Source organism: Lagenorhynchus albirostris, chromosome 17 (assembly GCF_949774975.1).
Source record: "Lagenorhynchus albirostris chromosome 17, mLagAlb1.1, whole genome shotgun sequence".
Lineage (NCBI taxonomy): Eukaryota > Metazoa > Chordata > Mammalia > Artiodactyla > Delphinidae > Lagenorhynchus > Lagenorhynchus albirostris.
This window is the reverse complement of record NC_083111.1, coordinates 65,497,027-65,515,582: the sequence shown is the minus strand read 5'-3', so window position 1 is coordinate 65,515,582 and position 18,556 is coordinate 65,497,027.

Here is an 18,556-nt window from a genome sequence, read left to right as displayed (position 1 = left end):
ATTTTCTCAGTCCCTTTCTTTTTCTCTTCTTCTGGAACCCCTGTAATTTGAATGTTGGTGCATTTAATGTTGTCCCAGAAGTCTCTGAGACTGTCCTCAGTTCTTTTCATTCTTTTTTCTTTATTCTGCTCTGCAGTAGTTATTTCCACTATTTTATCTTCCAGGTCACTTATCCGTTCTTCTGCCTTAGTTATTCTGCTAGTGATCCCTTCTAGAGAATTTTTAATTTCACTTATTTTGTTGTTCATCACTGTTTGCTCTTTAGTTCTTCTAGGTCCTTGTTAAACGTTTCTTGTATTTTCTCTATTCTATTTTCAAGATTTTGGATCATCTTTACTATTATTCTGAATTCTTTTTCAGGTAGACTGCCTATTTCCTCTTCATTTGTTAGGTCTGGTGTGTTTTTACCTTGCTCCTTCATCTGCTGTGTGTTCTTCTGTCTTCTCATTTGGCTTAACTTACTGTGTTTAGGGTCTCCTTTTCACAGGCTGCAGTTTCGTAGTTTCCATTGTTTTTGGCGTCTGTCCCCAGTGGCTAAGGTTGGTTTAGTGGGTTGTGTAGGCTTCCTCGTGGAGGGGACTAGTGCCTGTGTTCTGGTGGATTAGACTGGATCTTGTCTTTCTGGTGGGCAGGTCCACATCTGGTGGTGTGTTTTGGTGTCTGTGGCCTTATTATGATTTTAGGCAGTCTTTCTGCTAATGGATGGGGTTGTGTTCCTGTCTTGCTAGTTGTTTGGCGTAAGGTGTCCAGCACTGTAGCTTGCTGGTCGTTGAGTTGAGCTGGGTGTTGGTGTTGAGATGGAGATCTGTGGGAGATTTTCATCGTTTGATATTATGTGGAGCTGGGAGGTCTCTTGTGGACCAGTGTCCTGAACTTGTCTCTCCCACCTCAGAGGCACAGCCCGATGCCTGGCTGGACCACCAAGAGCCTGTCATCCACACGGCTCAGAATAAAAGGGAGAAAAAAAAAAGAGGAAGAGAGAATAATATAAAGTAAAATAAAGTTATTAAAATAAAAAATAGTTATTAAGAAAATGTTTAAAGTAATTAAAAAAAGAACCCTAGGACAAATGGTAAATGCAAAGCTATACAAAATCACACGCAGAAGCATACACATACACACTCACAAAAAGAGAAAAAATATATTGCTGCTCCTGAAGTCCACCTCCTCAATTTGGGATGATTCGTTGTTTATTCAGGTATTCCACAGATGCAGGGTACATCAAGTTGACTGTGGAGATTAAATCCGCTGCTCCTGAGGCTGCTGGGAGAGATTTCCCTTTCTCTTCTTTGTTTGCTCAGCTCCCAGGGTTCAGCTTTGGATTTGGCCCCACCTCTGCATGTAGGTCCCTTGAGGGCATCTGTTCCCCACCCAGACAGGACAGGGTTAAAGGAGCAGCTGCTTCAGGGACTCTGGCTCAGTGAGGCCGGGGGGAGAGAGGGGTACGGAGTGTGGGGCCTACCTGTGGCGGCAGAGTCCGGCGTGACATTGCACCAGCCTGAGGCGCGCCGTCCGTTCTCCCGGGGAAGTTGTCCCTGGATCCCGGGACCCTGGCAGTGGCGGGCTGCACAGGCTCCCCAGAACGGGAGGTGTGGAGAGTGCCTGTGCTCGCACACAGGTTTCTTGGTGGCAGCAGCAGCCGCCTTAGCATCCCATGCCCATCTCTGTGGTCCACGCTTTTAGTTGCGGCTCGCTCCCATCTCTGGAGCTCCTTTAAGCAGCACTCTTAAATCCCCTCTCCTCACGTACCAGGAAACAAAGAGGCAAGAAAAAGTCTCTTGCCTCTTCGGCAGGTCCAGACTTTTTCCTGGACTCTCTCCCAGCCAGCTGTGGCACACTAGCTCCCTTTAGGCTGTGTTCACACCGCCAACCCCAGTCCTCTCCCTGCGATCCGACGGAAGCCTCAGCTCCCAGCCCCGTGGCTGCACTCTCCTCCGTGGCTCTGAAGCTTCCCCCCCACCACACAGTCTCTGCCCGTGAAGGGGCTTCTAGTGTGTGGAAACCTTTCCTCCTTCACAGCTGCCTCCCACTGGTGCAGGTCCTGTCCTTATTCTTTTATCTCTTTTCTTTTACCCTTAGATACGTGGGGAGTTTCTTGCCTTTTGGGAGGTCTGAGGTCTTCTGCCAGCATGCAGTAGGTGTTCTGTAGGAGTTGTTCCACATGTAGATGTATTTCTGATGTATTTGTGGGGAGGAAGGTGATCTCTGCATCTTACTCTTCCACCTTCTTGAAGCTCCTCTTGTATTTTGTTACCTAAACACTCACTTTCAGTTGGGAAAACAAAACAAAAGAAGATAAAACATGAACTGGGAAGGATCCAGTCTTGTACAAAATAGATGGTCTCAGAAATCTGTATACAGACCTTGTTCTTTTCTGTAATTTTTAAAATGTTCTTACACTTTTATATTTCCATCATGATTTTAGAATCTTTCCGCTAATTTTAATGAAAATTCTTTGGATTTTGATTTTTGTTATATGTCTGAATGTGCCCACTTGAAATTCTTATGTTAAAGTTCTAACCCCCAAATACCTTAGAATATGACTATTTTTGGAGATAGGACTTTAAAAAGGTAATTAAGGTAAAATGAGATCATTTGAATGGTCCCTAATCCACTATGATTGGTGTCCTACTAAGAAGAGGAGGTTGATATAGACACACACAGGAAAGACAATGTAAAGGCCCAGGGAAAAGATGGCCATCTATAAACCAAGGAGAAAGTTATCAGAAGGAACCAAACCTGACAACACTTTGATCTTGGACTTCTAGCCTCCAGAAATGTGAGATAATGAATTTCTCTTTAAGCTACCCAGTTTGTGGTATTGTTATAGCCACCCCAGCAAGCTAATGCAATTATGTTGTATAGAATATGTAGATATGATTGGCAAGTTGATATCATTATGATAATTCCTTATTATTGAAAGGTATTGCTATTTCTGTAGTAAGTTCTTAATACAAATATAATTTCAATATTGTGACATGTAAAAAAATTTCCAAAATTAAATCCACATGTAGAACACTAATGTCAATATATGTAAGCTGTATCAAATACTTAAATGACTACTAAAACTATTCACCACACCTATCAATTCTATTGGGATTTTTTAACCATGTTGAAAAATGATAATTTATTCTTTTGCATTTTATCACATAATTACAGAAACTAATTTCTCAAAAAATTTTAACACAAAAGAATGTCCTCTTTCTTACCTTCTTTCAACATCCTCTGTGGTGTCTGGGAGAGGAAGATTCAAAGTCTCTGGTAGGAAGTAGACACAGAGAGATGCCACAATGGGGAATGTGCCACATAGAATCATTGTCAAGGGTTCAAAATACTGTCTGGTGATCATTACTAGAGAGCCCGGTGCTGAAGCCAGACCAATAATAAGTGTAATCACACCCTCTACTCTGGACCTTAAGAGTAAGAAAACATTATTTAAATAAATCTTAGCCTTCTCAGTGATTTTTATCTTTAAAACTGTCCTTGATAACCACAATGAAAGGTCATCTTTCTCTCATTGAATTCTAATATGTATATGGTACCTTGTAAATAAAATCAAGATATAATAGTTATAATTTGCAGTTGTGTTCGTTTTTCTACTGTATAGTGCTTTAGTGGCTCTCCTTGTGCTGAAAATAAAATTTAAATTCCTTACTATGTTGCCAACTTTAGCTCACAGTGGTTATTTTCCCCTTGTATGTTAAATTCCTATCACAGTGGTCTTCTGAATTCCTAGACAATGTAGAATTGTCCTGTTTTATGGCTTTTGGTTAGAACTTGTTCTTTTCAGCTCACTTCATATACCCCTGCCTGTACTTTGGATTACAGTTTAAACGTTTATCAAGAATGAGACCTACTCCAACCTCCCTTGCTGATTTGTACACAGTATTCTTGATCCTATGAAAAATATTTCCTTCAGAGCATGTATATGAAAGTGGGATTTCTGTTATGTTTTCTCATTTATTGTCACTGACTCCTACTAAAATAGGCCTATGAAGGAAAATCCTGTCTCCTGTGCTTATGGACTTATTGTCCTATATCTATGTCTAGCTCATAGAAATTTCTGAAATCTTATTCTTCTTCCTCCTCTTGCTCTCCCCCCTCCTTCTCACTTTATTTTCCCTTCCTCCTACTCTACTTCTGTTGAAATTTGTTTTAATTATATGCCCTTTGAGAGCATGTGCACTAACATTTATATCACACTGTGTACCCTGTATTGTGTGCCTTTTGCAAATAAAGATAAAACATTTTGGAACCCTGATTTCCCAATGATTTTGAAATGATACTATCCTTGTAAATATGTCATCTCAAAAGAAAACTATACTCAATTTTGGAGAGAGAGAATCATGTGTTTCATCTAAAGTCTATTGACTAGTATATTCAACATTAAAAACTTTCTAAAGGATTAGATGAATGTCAAAGAATGAAAGGTGGGTAGACTTTTCACACGGTCTGATTGAGTTTGGCATTGGGTCTGAAATCCCATAAAACTTTCACTGCCTTGGATTATGATATATTATGAAACTCATTAATTTGCATGTTGCAACGATCAGATAGTTTTCTAGTATGATTCAGTTTAAATCATGTTATAGTTTAAATTATGTGGTAAAAATATAAAAATAGTACTTAGTTGGGTCTATGGGATTGAGCATTGATGGAAAAGCTCAGGTATGGACAAAGGCAGGTTGGGTTTGCAAACACCTAGTGAATAAAATCATATCTTGACAAAAAAGCCTAGTACACTGTTCATGAATGTGCTGTGGAAGTGCAAAGGACTAAATGGAGAATTTCTGAGGACAAGTAGTTGCAATTAGTTGTAAAAATATCAGGGATTTGAGAAAATACTGTAGAACATTTATGGGTAATCCAAATTTTTGCCGAGGGCTGTTTGAAAATCACTGTGGTAATTAGCTGAAGTTTCTTTGAGTAGAAATTTCATTTAGACTTATTTAAATCTCTAGCAAGTTCCAGGAAACTCTCAGTTAGGGGTCTCTGTAGGTAGAGCTCAGTGGCTTACCTGATCTCTGTGGGTATGAGTTCATGACTGTGGGTTGAACTCGTGCTGAAGTATATTCCCATGAATCCTTTTCCCAACATAGCAATTCCAAGGTGTAGAAAAGGTATATCTATGAGGTTAAGAAAGTCATTAGTGTGCCTAGGTCAATATGATGAAGCATAAAAATTACCTACCATGAATAACCTTGTCTAGCTTAGATTATTTGTAATAAGCCACCTTTTAATAAGAATAGCACAGAGAACTACATTCAATATCCTTTGACAAACCATAATGGAAAAGATTGTGAAAAAGAATATATATATATATACACACACACATATATATAACTGAGTTACTTTGCTGCACAGCAGAAACACAACATTGTAAATCAATTATACTCCAAATATAAAAATTGTTAGAAGCCTAATACATTACATCAGTGTTCAACAAATGCACAGTTATTTTGGTTAGTCCAGAGTCATGATAAGATGATGATGATTAGACAAACAATATGTGTGGAGAAGGAAATATGCTTTCTTTCTTGCCTCAGTCTTCCCCACAACTATGAAGTTATTCCCTTATCCTGATATTTTTTAGAAAAGTTCGTTTTCCAATATCACATACCTGGAGTATGAAATTAAAGCCACTTTAAAAATTCTCTCATGAACTCCAAGATAAACTGCCACTCTGAACAGCTAATGAAATGTACATGTAATTTAAATGTAATTGAAAGTCATGTCTTCTAAGAAATGAAAATTCTGTTTTGACCATGCATAGACAAAACAGATAAAAGAATTTTTGCAATGCGCCTCAAGGCATCTAGGACTGTTCTCAGTGAATCTCAAGTGTTAAAATGCTTCTAAAATTACTATATATTAGAAATATCCTGCAGTTTCACTGGTATTTACATAGAGAGTAAGTGAAGAGGTGAAATTTCCTGTACCTATTGATAATATATTCACATTCTCAAACCATTGAGAGGATTAGGGATTCATGTTAGATCTGAGAAAAAGTCCACTGACTGGGTTTTCTTGAATTATGACAAATATGTAATGGGGACTCCTATAAAGATCAAAGATATTCTCTTTGAATAAATCTTTCTATTACAGCCAAAGTATTTAAATGTTTCCTTTCAATAGCCTGAGACCCCCACTTCCTGTTTGAGTCATGACTGAGGTAAACACTTAACCATAGCCTTTAAACTCCAAAAGACACACCAACCTATCTTACACCAGGTATATAATTCAACTTTATCAGAAAAAATTGAGGAAATACTTCTGTCCATTATTATCCTTAATCTTCAACACTAACTCTTCTATTGTGCTCCTGATTTCACCATTTCTTGAATTATTAAAGATTGATATTGTTTACTATGTCTCTGTCTCAATAGGTCAATTATTCATCACTGAGATAATATATATAAATATATATATAGAATATCCCAGTTTTAAACAGCCTCCCCCTGTCCATACACACATATCAAACTTAGATTCTGCTTTAATTTTTATGATTTTCATTGATCTTTTCTAGTACTATCAAGAAGACCAAATATATACTACAATATATACATACATTTATGAACTTTACCATTTTTACTGTTGCTTGCAGCTGTTGTTTTTGATCCTTCACCCAGGTCAATTTGACCAGGACAGTGCCAATTTACACCTTTTGAACTGGCATAATTATTAATTGCATTTCCTTTTCTCTTTCAAGTGTGTTCCGCTCTGGATGATATCTTATATAGCCACCTCTAATCAAAAGGCATTTTGAATCCAATATGCCCCAAACTGAAATCATCTATCCTCCTAAACTGCTTCTGTCTTCCCATTTTACTAAATGGAATCACCATCTATCATTCGCCAGGTGGTAAAACTAGGACTCATTCTTGACTCATCCTCACATTCCCTCATAGAGCTGACCATTCAATGTCTTTTGCTGATTTTATTTTTTTAGTTTTGGGACTCTGTTATATCACTGATAGGAAAACAAGACCACCACATATATTCCCAAAGTAAGCTCCTCCATGGCAGAATATATATCTCATTCATCAATTTTATCAAGATCTCAGCCCTAACAAAGTCTGTGATGTTGTGAACAATGAATGTTTCTTGAAGAGAAATAAATATAAGATTTGTATGTTTAAATACCAATTATATAAAATATATTATAGAATGTATTCATATATACAATTCAATTATATTTTATGACAACATAAATGAATTGTAATTTATGATATGTCAACTATATTATATAATCTATTCTCTATTTTAGTCTATATAATATAGTTGGTATATTATCAAGTAGTAGTTATATATATAATTGTTTAAATTAAATATAAATATATTAAACTCTCTTTAATTCACATTTGGTGTTAAAATACCTAAATCATGACACCGAGCTGAAGTGAAGTTATTATCTGCACATGAATTTGATCAGTACATAAAACACTATTTAATAAGTTTTTTTTAAGATAACACTATTAACACTATTACCATCCTCTAGTTTTTTTCCGAAAGCTATTATTCTCACCTTGGGGTATACATATATTGATTGATGTAGTACATCCAGCTACAAAAAGGACAAAAGCTATTGAAGGCCGGCGTTTAAGGAACTTCATTTCAAGAAAAGAAAGACATTTGGCTGGGAAGTCCACAGCTCCAAGGAGAGCCTGAGACAAGAATATATTACTCCCTGAATTTTGTAAGTCAAACATCAGTCCATAAAGGAATAAAATTGCAGAAAATCTGTAAAAGAGAATAGAGAATGAAATGACATTAAAAAATACATTTTGTTCTTTTTCTATATTATATTTTTCATTATGGATACACTATACTTATGAGGATTATAGACATTATAAAAGTCAAGATATAGTAGTATGCCTTTCTTCCACAAAAGCACAAAGATCAGATGAAGTGAGAAAGACAGATATTTGTGCCAAACAACCTGTTTGTTTCTGAGTACAGTTGAGTTTTTCAGCCTCAAGAGGTGGACTGAAATGTTACGTACTGAGCTTGAGAAAATAGGGGTTTAAGTCCTTTACTTGGTGACCACTGACTTTCTTGATGTGGTTTTGTAAATTTACAAAACATGTTGTAAACCTTCTGATTTACTTATTTGAAGATTAGTGACTTTTACTATACCTCTGCTCCTCAGTTTCTGCATTTCTCAATCTTCTTAGTGTTTTCTTCATGATTAAATGGCTTATGTCACAAAATCCATAAGTAATTTAAGTGCTAAATAAATATTAGCAAGTATTTAATTAAAATCATTATACTTATCACTTTCTGTAAAGGTTATTTTTTAAAAAATGTTCTTACAATTAGAAAATTATTACATGATAGTGAAATGTGAACTATAGATTTATGCATATTAATGGAACATATAACATGAAAAAACAGTAATTATAGAACATACTTTAAGGCATAGGTAAGGCATCTAAAAATGAGACTACTAATATCTCATTCGCCTTCTCAGATTGCAATTCAGACAGAGGTCAATTCCAAGGAGTTGAAAGACATATGCTGAGGACTATAAAATACTGATAATGGAAATTGAAGATGATTCAAAGAAATGAAAAGATATCCCATGTTCTTGGATTGGAAGAATATTGTTAAAATGGCTATACTACACAGAGCAATCTACAGAGTTAATATGATCCCTATCAAATTACCCAGGACATTTTTCACACAACTAGAATAATCCTAAAATTTTCATGGAACCACCAAAGACCCAGAATTGCCAAAGCATTCCTGAGGAAAAAGAACAAAGCCAGATGCATAACCCTCCCAGACTTCAGACAATACTACAGTAATCATAACAGTGTAGTAATGGCACAAAAATAGACATGGAACAATGGAACAGAATAGAGAACCTAGAAATAAACTCACACAACTATGGTCAATCTTCAAAGAAGGCAAGAATATACAATGGGGAAAAGACAGTCTCTTCAGCAAGTGATATTGGGAAAGCTGGACAGCTACACATAAATCAATGAAGTTAGAAAACACTGTCACACCATACACAAAATACTTAAAATGGCTTAAAGGCTTAAATATGACATGACACCATAAAACTCTTAGAACATAGGCAAAACATTCTCTGACATAAATCATACCAATGTATTCTTAGGTCAGTCTCCCAAGGCAATAGAAATAAAAGCAAAAATAAACAAATTGGACCTAATTAAACTTACAAGCTTTTGCACAGCAAAGGAAACCATCAACAAAGTGAAAAGACAACCTGAAGACTGGGAGAAAATATTTTCAAATGATGTGACTGACAAGGGCTTGATTTCCAAAAGACACAAACAGCTCATAAAGCTCAATATCGAAAAAAATAATGCAATGAAAAAAATGGGCAGAGGACCTAAATAGAATAGGACCTTCTTCTCCAAAGAAGACATACATATGGCCAACAGGCCCATGAAAATCAAATTATGAGAAATGCTAATAAAAACTACAATGAGGTATCACCTCACACCAATCAGAATTGCCATCATCAAAAAGTGTACAGGGCTTCCCTGGTGGTGCAGTGGTTGAGAGTCCACCTGCCGATGCAAGGGACATGGGTTTGTGCCCTGGTCTGGGAAGATCCAACATGCTGTGGAGCGGCTGGGCCCGTGAGCCATGGCTGCTGAGCCTGCGCATCCAGAGCCTGTGCTCCACAATGGGAGAGGCCATAGCAGTGAGAGGTCCACATACCGCAAAAAAAAAGTGCACAAATAATAAATGCTGAGGAGGATGTGCAGAAAAGTGAACACTTCCACTGTTGGTAAGAATGTAAATAGGTGCAGACAATATGAAAAAACAGTATAGTGGTTCCTTAAACAACTAAAAATAGAGTTACTATGTGATCCAACAATCCCACTCCTGAGCATATATCTGGAAAAGATGAAAACTATAATTTGAAAAGATACATACACCCCCAATGTTCATAGCAGCACTATATACAATAGATAAGACATGGAAGCAACCTAAGTGTCCATCAACAGATGAATGGATAAAGAAAATGTGGTATATATATATATACACACACATATATATATACATGCACATATATACACACACACATATACACACATATATATAAAATATTACTCAGCCATAAAAAAAGAATGAAATAATGCCATTTGCAGCACCATGGATGGACCTAGAGATTGTCATGCTAAGTGAGCTATGTCAGGCAGAGAAAGGCAAATATCATATGATATCACTTATATGTGGAATCCAAAAAAATGATAAAAGTGAACTTATTTACAAAACAAACAGACTCAAAGACACAGAAAACAAAGTTATGGTTACCAAAGGAGACAGGGTAGGGGGAGGAATAAGGAGTTTGGGATTAACAGACACACACGACTATACATAAACAAGGACCTACTGTATTGCACAGGGAGCTATATTCAATCTCTGATAATAACCCATAAAGGAAAAGAATCTGAAAATGAATATATATATATATATATATATTCCATATAATGGAATCACTTTGTTGTATTGTAAATCAACTATACTTCAATTTACAAAAAGACAGAGGTCAATTACAAAACTCTAACAAGAAAATTCTATCTTGGAAATTAAGAAATATATTTCTTGGAGTGAAGATGACCATCACATCCTGCCCGCTGTCCACCACACATGGTGGGGTGTCACTCTAGGGACCTTGCTTCAGATGTGGCACTACATACAGAGATTCGGGGATCCTGACTCTGGATGTCATCCATGATATCAAAACTACATTTAAATGTTGTGTCTCCCTGGACTCCTCTTGGCTGTGACAATTCCATCTGATTTTTGCAGGAGCCATTGAGCCATAAACAAATGGAGTTTGAAATTAAAAACACAATATAGGGACACAGACAAGATGGCGGATTAGAAGGATATGAGCTCACCTCTTCTTACAAGAACACAAAAATCATAACTAACTGCTGAACAACCACTGGGGGAAAAAAAGGCTAGAACATACCAAAAAAGATATCATACATCCAAAGACAAAGAAGCATCCAAAATGTGGTGGTAGGAGCTGCAATCACGATCAAATCAAATTCCATACTCACTGGGTGGGTGACTCACAAACTGCAAAATAATTATACCATAGAAGTTCTTCCACAGGAGTGAAAGTTCTGAGCCCCCAGGTCAGGCTCCTCAGCCTGGGGGTTGGGCAATGGGAGGAGGAGCCTCCAGAGAATCTTCCATTGAAGGCCAGTGGGTTTGATTGCAGGAATTCCACAGGACTAGGGGAAACAGAAACTCCACTCTTGGAAGGCACACACAAGGTTTCGTGCACACCAGAACCCAGGGGATAAAAAGCAGTGACTTCATAAGAGCCTGGGCCAGACATACCTGCTAGTACTGAAGGGTCTCATGTGGAGGCAGGGGGCAGCTATGGCTCACTGAAGGGACAAAAACACTGGAACTGGTAGTTCTAGGCAGTACTCATTGGTGTGAACCCTCCTGGAGGCCGCCATTTTCTAACCAAGACCTGGCCCCACCCAACAATGTGTAGGGTCCAGTGCTGGGACACCTCAGGCCAAACAACCAACAGGGCAGGAAGACAGCCCCACCCATTAGCATACAGGTTGCTTAAAGCCTTCCTGAGGAAATGACTGCCTATTAAACACACACTTCGACATGGCCCTGCCCACCAGGGGGACAAGAGCCAGCTCCACCCACCAGTGGGAAAAAAACAGTCCCTCCTATCAGGAAGCCTGCACAACAAGCCTCTTACACTTACCCACCAGGGGGCAGACACCAGAAGTAAGAAGAACTACAACCCTGCAGCCTGCAGAATGGAAACTGCAATCACAGAAAGTTAGACAAAATGAGATGGCAGAGGAATACGTCCCAGATGAAGGAACAAGGTAAAACCCTAGAAGAACAACTAGGCGAAGTGGAGATAGGCAATCTACATGAAAAATAATTCAGAGTAATGATAATAAAGATGACCTAAGATCTCAGAACAAGAATGGAGGTACAGATGGAGAAGATAAAAGAAACATTTCACAAAAACTTACAAGAACTAAAGAAAAAGAAATGTTTAACAAAGACCTAGAAGAACTAAAGAACAAACAAGCAGAGATGAACAGTACAGTAACTGAAATGAAAAATACACTAGAAGGAATCAGTATCAGAATAACTGAGGCAGAAAAACAGATGTGAGCTGGAAGACAGAATGTTGGAAATCACTGCCATGGAACAAAATAAAGAAAAAAGAATGAAAAGAAATGAGGACAGCCTAACAGACATCTGGGACAACATAAAACTCACAAATGTTCACATTATAGGGATCCCAGAAAGAGAAGAGAGAGAGAAAGGATCTGAGAGAATATTTGAGGAGGTAATAGCTGAAAACTTTCCTAGAATGGGAAAGGAAACAGTCGCCCAAGTCCAGTAAGCACAGAGTTCCAGGCAGGATAAACCCAAGGAAGAACATGCTGAGATACATAGTAATCAAACAGACAAAAATAAAGACCAAAAAGTATTAAAAGCAACAGGGAAAAGCAACAAAAAACATACAAGGGAATTCCCATAAGGTTATCAGATGATTTTTCAGCAGAAACTCTGCAGGCCAGAAGGGAGTGGCAGGATATATTTAAAGTGATGAAAAGAAAGAAACTTCAGCCAAGAGTACTCTACCCAGCAAGGCTCCAATTCAGATTAGACAGCAAAATCAAAAGCTAAGGGACAATCAAAAACTTACAGACAAGCAAAAGCTAAGAGAATTCATCACTACCAGACCAGCTTTGCAACAAATGCTAAAGGAACTTCTCTAGGCAGAAAAGAAAAGGCCACAATTAGAAACAAGAAAATTACAAATAGAAAAGCTCACTGGTAAAGGCAAATATGCAGTAAACATAGGAAATAATCCACACACAAATATAATATCAAAACCAGCAATAGTGAGGAGAGTATGAATGCATGATATTGGAAATGCATTTGAAATTAAAAGACTGGCAACTCAGAATAATTGTTTATATTTACAGACTGCTATATCAAAACCTCATGGTAACTGCAAACTGAAAATCTACAATAGATACACACACACACACACACACACACACAAAAGAAAAAGGAATCCATACACAACACTAAACGTAGTCATCAAATCACAAGAGAAGAGAACAAAAGGAATGGAAGAAAAAAGACCTACAAAAACAAATCCAAAATAAGTAACAAAATGGCAATAAGAACATACATATTGATAATTGCCTTAAACATAAATGTATTAAATGTTCCAACCAAAAGACATAGACTGGCTGAATGTATACAAAAACACGACCCTTATATGTGCTGTCTACAAGAGAACCACTTCAGATCTAGGGACACATACAGACTGAAAGTGAGGGGATGGAAAAAGGTATTCCATGCAAATGGAAATCAGAAGAAAGCTGGAGTAGCAATACTCATATCAGACAAAATAGACTTTAAAATAAAGACTGTTACAAAAGAGCTCTACATAACGATCAAGGAATCAATCCAAGAAGATATAACAATTGTTAATATATATGTACCCAACATAGAAACACCTCAATATATAAGCCAAATGCTAACAGCCATAAAAGAGGAAATCAACAGTAATACAATAATAGTCGAGGACTGTAACATCCCAATTTTGTCAATTGACAGATCATCCAGGCAGAAAACTAATAAGGAAACACAACCTTAAATGACACATTAGACCAGATGGACTTAATTGATATTTTTAGAGCATTCTATCCAAAGGCAACAGAATACACTTTCTTCTCAAGTGCTCATGGAACATTCTCCAGGTTAGGTCACAATTTGTGTCACAAATCAAGCCTCAATAAATTTAAGAAAATTGAAATCATATCAAACATCTTTTCTGACCACAACACTATGAGATTAGAAATCAATTACAGGAAAAAATAAACTGTAAAAAACACGTGGAGGCTAAACAATATGCTATTAAAAAACCAATGAATCACTGAAGAAATCAGAGAGAAAATAAAAAAATAACTAGAGAAAATGACAATGAAAACATGACAATCAAAAGCAGTTCTAAGAGGGAAATTTATAGCAATAAAATCTTACCTCAGGAAACAAGAAAAATCTCAAATAAACAACCTAACCTTACACATGAATTAACTAGAGAAAGAAGAACAAATAAAACACAAAGTTAGTAGAAGGAAAGAAATCATAAAGAACAGATCAGAAATAAATTGAGACAAAGAAAACAATAGAAAAGATCAATGAAACTAAAAGCTGGTTCTTTGAAAAGATAAACAAAATTGATATACCTTTAGCCAGACTCATCAAGATGAAAAGGGGAGGGCTTCCCTGGTGGTGCAATGGTTGAGAGTCCACCTGCTGATGCAGGGGACACGGGTTCATGCCCCAGTCTGGGAAGATCCCACATGCCTCAGAGCAGCTGGGCACATGAGCCATGGCCACTGAGCCTGCACGTCTGGAGCCTGTGCTCCACAACGGGAGAGGCCATGACAGTGAGAGGCCCGTGTACTGCAAAAAAAAAAAAAAAAGAAAAAAAGAAAAAGAAAGAAAAGGGAGAGGGCTCAAATCAATAAAATTAGACATGAAAAAGGACAAGTTACAACCAACACCGCTGAAATACAAAGGATCATGAGAGACTATGCCAATAAAATGGACAACCCAGAAGGTACAAATTCTTAGAAAGGTACAATATCCTAAGACTGAACCAGAAAGAAATAGAAACTATGAACAGACCAGTCATGAGTACTGTAATTGAAACTGTGATTTAAAAACTCCCAACAAACAAAAGTCCAGGAGCAGGTGGTTTCACAGGCAAATTCTAGCAAACATTTAGAGAAGAGTTGACACCTATCCTAAAAATTCTTCCAAAAACTTGCAGAGGAAGGAAAACTCCCAAACTCATTCTATGAGGCCACCATCACCCTGATAGCAAAACTAGATAAAAATACCACAAAAAAAGGAAATACAGGCCAATATCATGGATGAATACAGTTACAAAAATCCTCAGCAAAATACTAGCAAACTGAATCCAGCAATACATTAAAGGATCATACACCATGATCAAGTGGGATTTATCCCAGGGATGCAAGAATTTTTCAATATCCACAACTTAATCAGTATGATACACCACATCAACAAACTGAAGGCTAAAAACCATATGATCATCTCAATAGAATCAGAAAAGGCTTTGACACAATTCAACACCCATTTATATAAAAATTCTCCAGAAAGTGGGCATTGAGGGAAACTACCTCAACATAGTAAAGGCCATATATGACAAACATACAGCTAGCATCATACTCAATGGGGAAAAGCTGAAAGCATTTCTTCTAAGATCAGGAATAAGACAAGAATGTCCACCCGCACCACTTTTATTCAACAAACATACACATATATCCACAGTTGTACATACACATATATCCACTCTTTTTTAGATTCTTTTCCCATATATTTCATTACAGAGTGTTAAATAGTCTCCTGTGTTATACAGTAGTCCCTTATTTGTTACCTATTTTACACATAGTAGTGTGTATATGTCAATCCCAATCTCCCAATTTATCCCCACCCTTTCCCCCTTGGTAACCATAAGTTTGTTTTCTACATCTGTGACTCTACTTCTGTTTTGTAAATAAGTCTGTTTGTACCACTTTTTAAGACTCCACATATAAGCAATGTGATATTTGTTTTTCTTTGTCTGACTTACTTTATTCAGTATGACAATCTCTAGGTCCATCCATGTTGCTGCATCTCCACTCTTGCCACCTTTATTCAACATAGTTTTGGAAGTCCTAGCCATGGAAATCAGAGAAGAAAAATAAATAAAAGTAATCCAAATTGGAAAAGAAGAAGTAAAATGGTCACTCTTTGCAGATGACATAATACTCTACGTAGAAAATCCTAAAGATGCTACCAGAAAGCTACTAGACCTCATCAATGAATTTGATAAAGTTGTAGGATACAAAATTAATACACAGAAATTTTTTTCATTCCTATACACTAAAAATGAAAGATCAGAAAGAGAAATTAAGGAAACAATTAAATTCACCACTGCAACAAAAAGAATAAAATACCTAGGAATAAACCTACCTAAGGAGGCAAAAACCTGTGCTCAGAAAACTATAAGATACTAATGAAAGAAATAAAAGATGACACAAACAGACGGAGAGAGATACCATGTTCTTGGATTAGAAGAATCAATATTCTTCTAATAGTCAAAATGACTATACTGCCCAATGGAATCTGCAGATTCAATGCAATCCCCGTCAAATTACCAATGGCATTTTTCACAGAATTAGAACAAAAAATTTTACAATTTGTATGTAAACACAAAAGACCCCAAATAGCCAAAGGAAACTTGAGAAAGAAAAACGCAACTGGAGGAATCAGGCTCCCTGGCATCAGACTATACTACAAAGCTACAGTCATCAAAAGAGTATGATACTGGCACAAAAAGAGAAATATAGATCAGTGGAACGGGATAGAAAGCCCAGGAATAAACCTACACACCTATGGTTAATTAATCTACAACAAAGGAGCCAAGACTCTACAATGGAGAAAAGACAGTCTCTTCAATAAATGGTGATGGGAAAACTGGACAGCTACATGTAAAAAAAAAAAGGAATTAAAACATCCTTTAACATTCTCAAAATGGATTAAAGACCTAAATGTGAGACCAGATATTATAAAACTCTTAGAGGAAACATCAGCAGAACACTCTTTGACATGAATCACAGCAAGATCTTTTTCAATTTGTCTCCAAGAGTAATGGAAAAAAACAAACAAATGGAACCTAATTAAACTCAAAAGCTTTTGCACAACAAAAAATAAACCATAAACAAAATGAAAAGCCAACACACAGAATGGGAGAAAATATTTGCAAATCATGCGACTGACAAGGGATTAGTCTCCAAAATTTACAGACAGTTCATGTGGCTCAACATCAAAAAAACAGACAACCCAATCAAAAAATGGGCAGATCTAAATAGACATTTCTCTGAAGAAGACATACAGATGGCCAACAGGCACATGAAACATGCTCAACATCACTAATTATTAGAGAAATGCAAATCAAAACTACAATGAGCTATCACATTACAGCAGTCAGAATGACCATCAAAAAGTCTACAAACAATAAATGCTGGAGAGGGTGTGGAGAAAAGGGAACCATCCTACACTGTTGGTGGGAATGTAAATTGGTACAGCCACTATGGAGAACAGTATGGAGGTTCTGTAGGAAACTAAAAATAGAGCTACCATATGATCCAGCAATCCCACTCCTGGGCATATATCTGGAGAAAATCATAGTTCAAAAGGATACATACTCCCCATGTTCCCTGCAGTGCTGTTTACAATAGCCAAGACATGGAAGCAACCTAAATGTCAATCAACAGATGAATGGATAAAGAAGATGTGGTATATATAAACAATGGAATGTTACTCAGCCATTAAAAAGAATGAAATAATGCCATTTACAGCTATATGGGTGGACATGGAGATTATCATACGAAATGAAGTAAGTCAGAAAAAGACAAATATCATATGATACAGCTTATGTGCAGAATCTAAAAAAAATGATACAAATGAACTTATTTACAAAACAGACTCACAGACTTAGAAAAGAATGTATGGTTACTGGGGGGGAATGGGGGGCAGGAGGGATAGATTGAGAATTTGGGATTGACATATACATACTGCTATATTTAAAATAGATAACCAACAAGGACGTACTGTATAGCACAGGGAACTCTGCTCAATATTCTGTGATAACCTAAATGGGAAAAGAACTTGAAAAAGAATAGATACATGTAAATGTATAATGGAATCACTTTGCTGTACACCTGAAACTAACAACATTGTTAATCAACTGTACTCCAATATAAAATAAAAATTAAAAAGAAATATACTTCTCAATAATCCATGTGTCAATGTAGAAATCACAATATAAATTAGTAAATATTTTGAACTAAAGAATTAAAACATCACATATTAGACTCAGATAATGCAGTATTTAGACAGAAGGTTTTAATTCTTAGAATAAAAAGCATCAAATTAATGATTTCAGTATCTTTCACAGGAAGTAGTAAGGACCACCAAATGAAGAAGAAAAAATGCAGAGAAGGATAGGAATAATTGAATCAGAAATGTAACACAAAATAGAAGAATGATAGTTGTGTATTTTGTGAGAATTTTTGTATTTTGGTTTTTGCTGGGTTGATAACCGTTATTTCTCAGGATTAAGGAAACTGTTTAAACAAAATAAATTTTAGCTTGGGGTACTTACAAGCATTTTAAGTTAATATGTTAAGAATGATTTCATTTAAAATATACCTAGTTTCATGGCCTAAAGTAACCATAGTAATATGTTCAGTATATTGATACCTTGTAGACCACAGAGGTCAAGCTCATTTTTAACAGACATAAATTACTTAGAATTTTTCTATACTGGAGATTTTTATTTTCTTCTCCATGTATGCATTTATCTAGTCATTTATTTATATCAATATGGACATACAGACATTTATTTTTTATAATCCAGTTGGGTTAAAATCCAATACTATGTCATTTTGTTGCTTAAATTTTTCTAGCTTTGGCC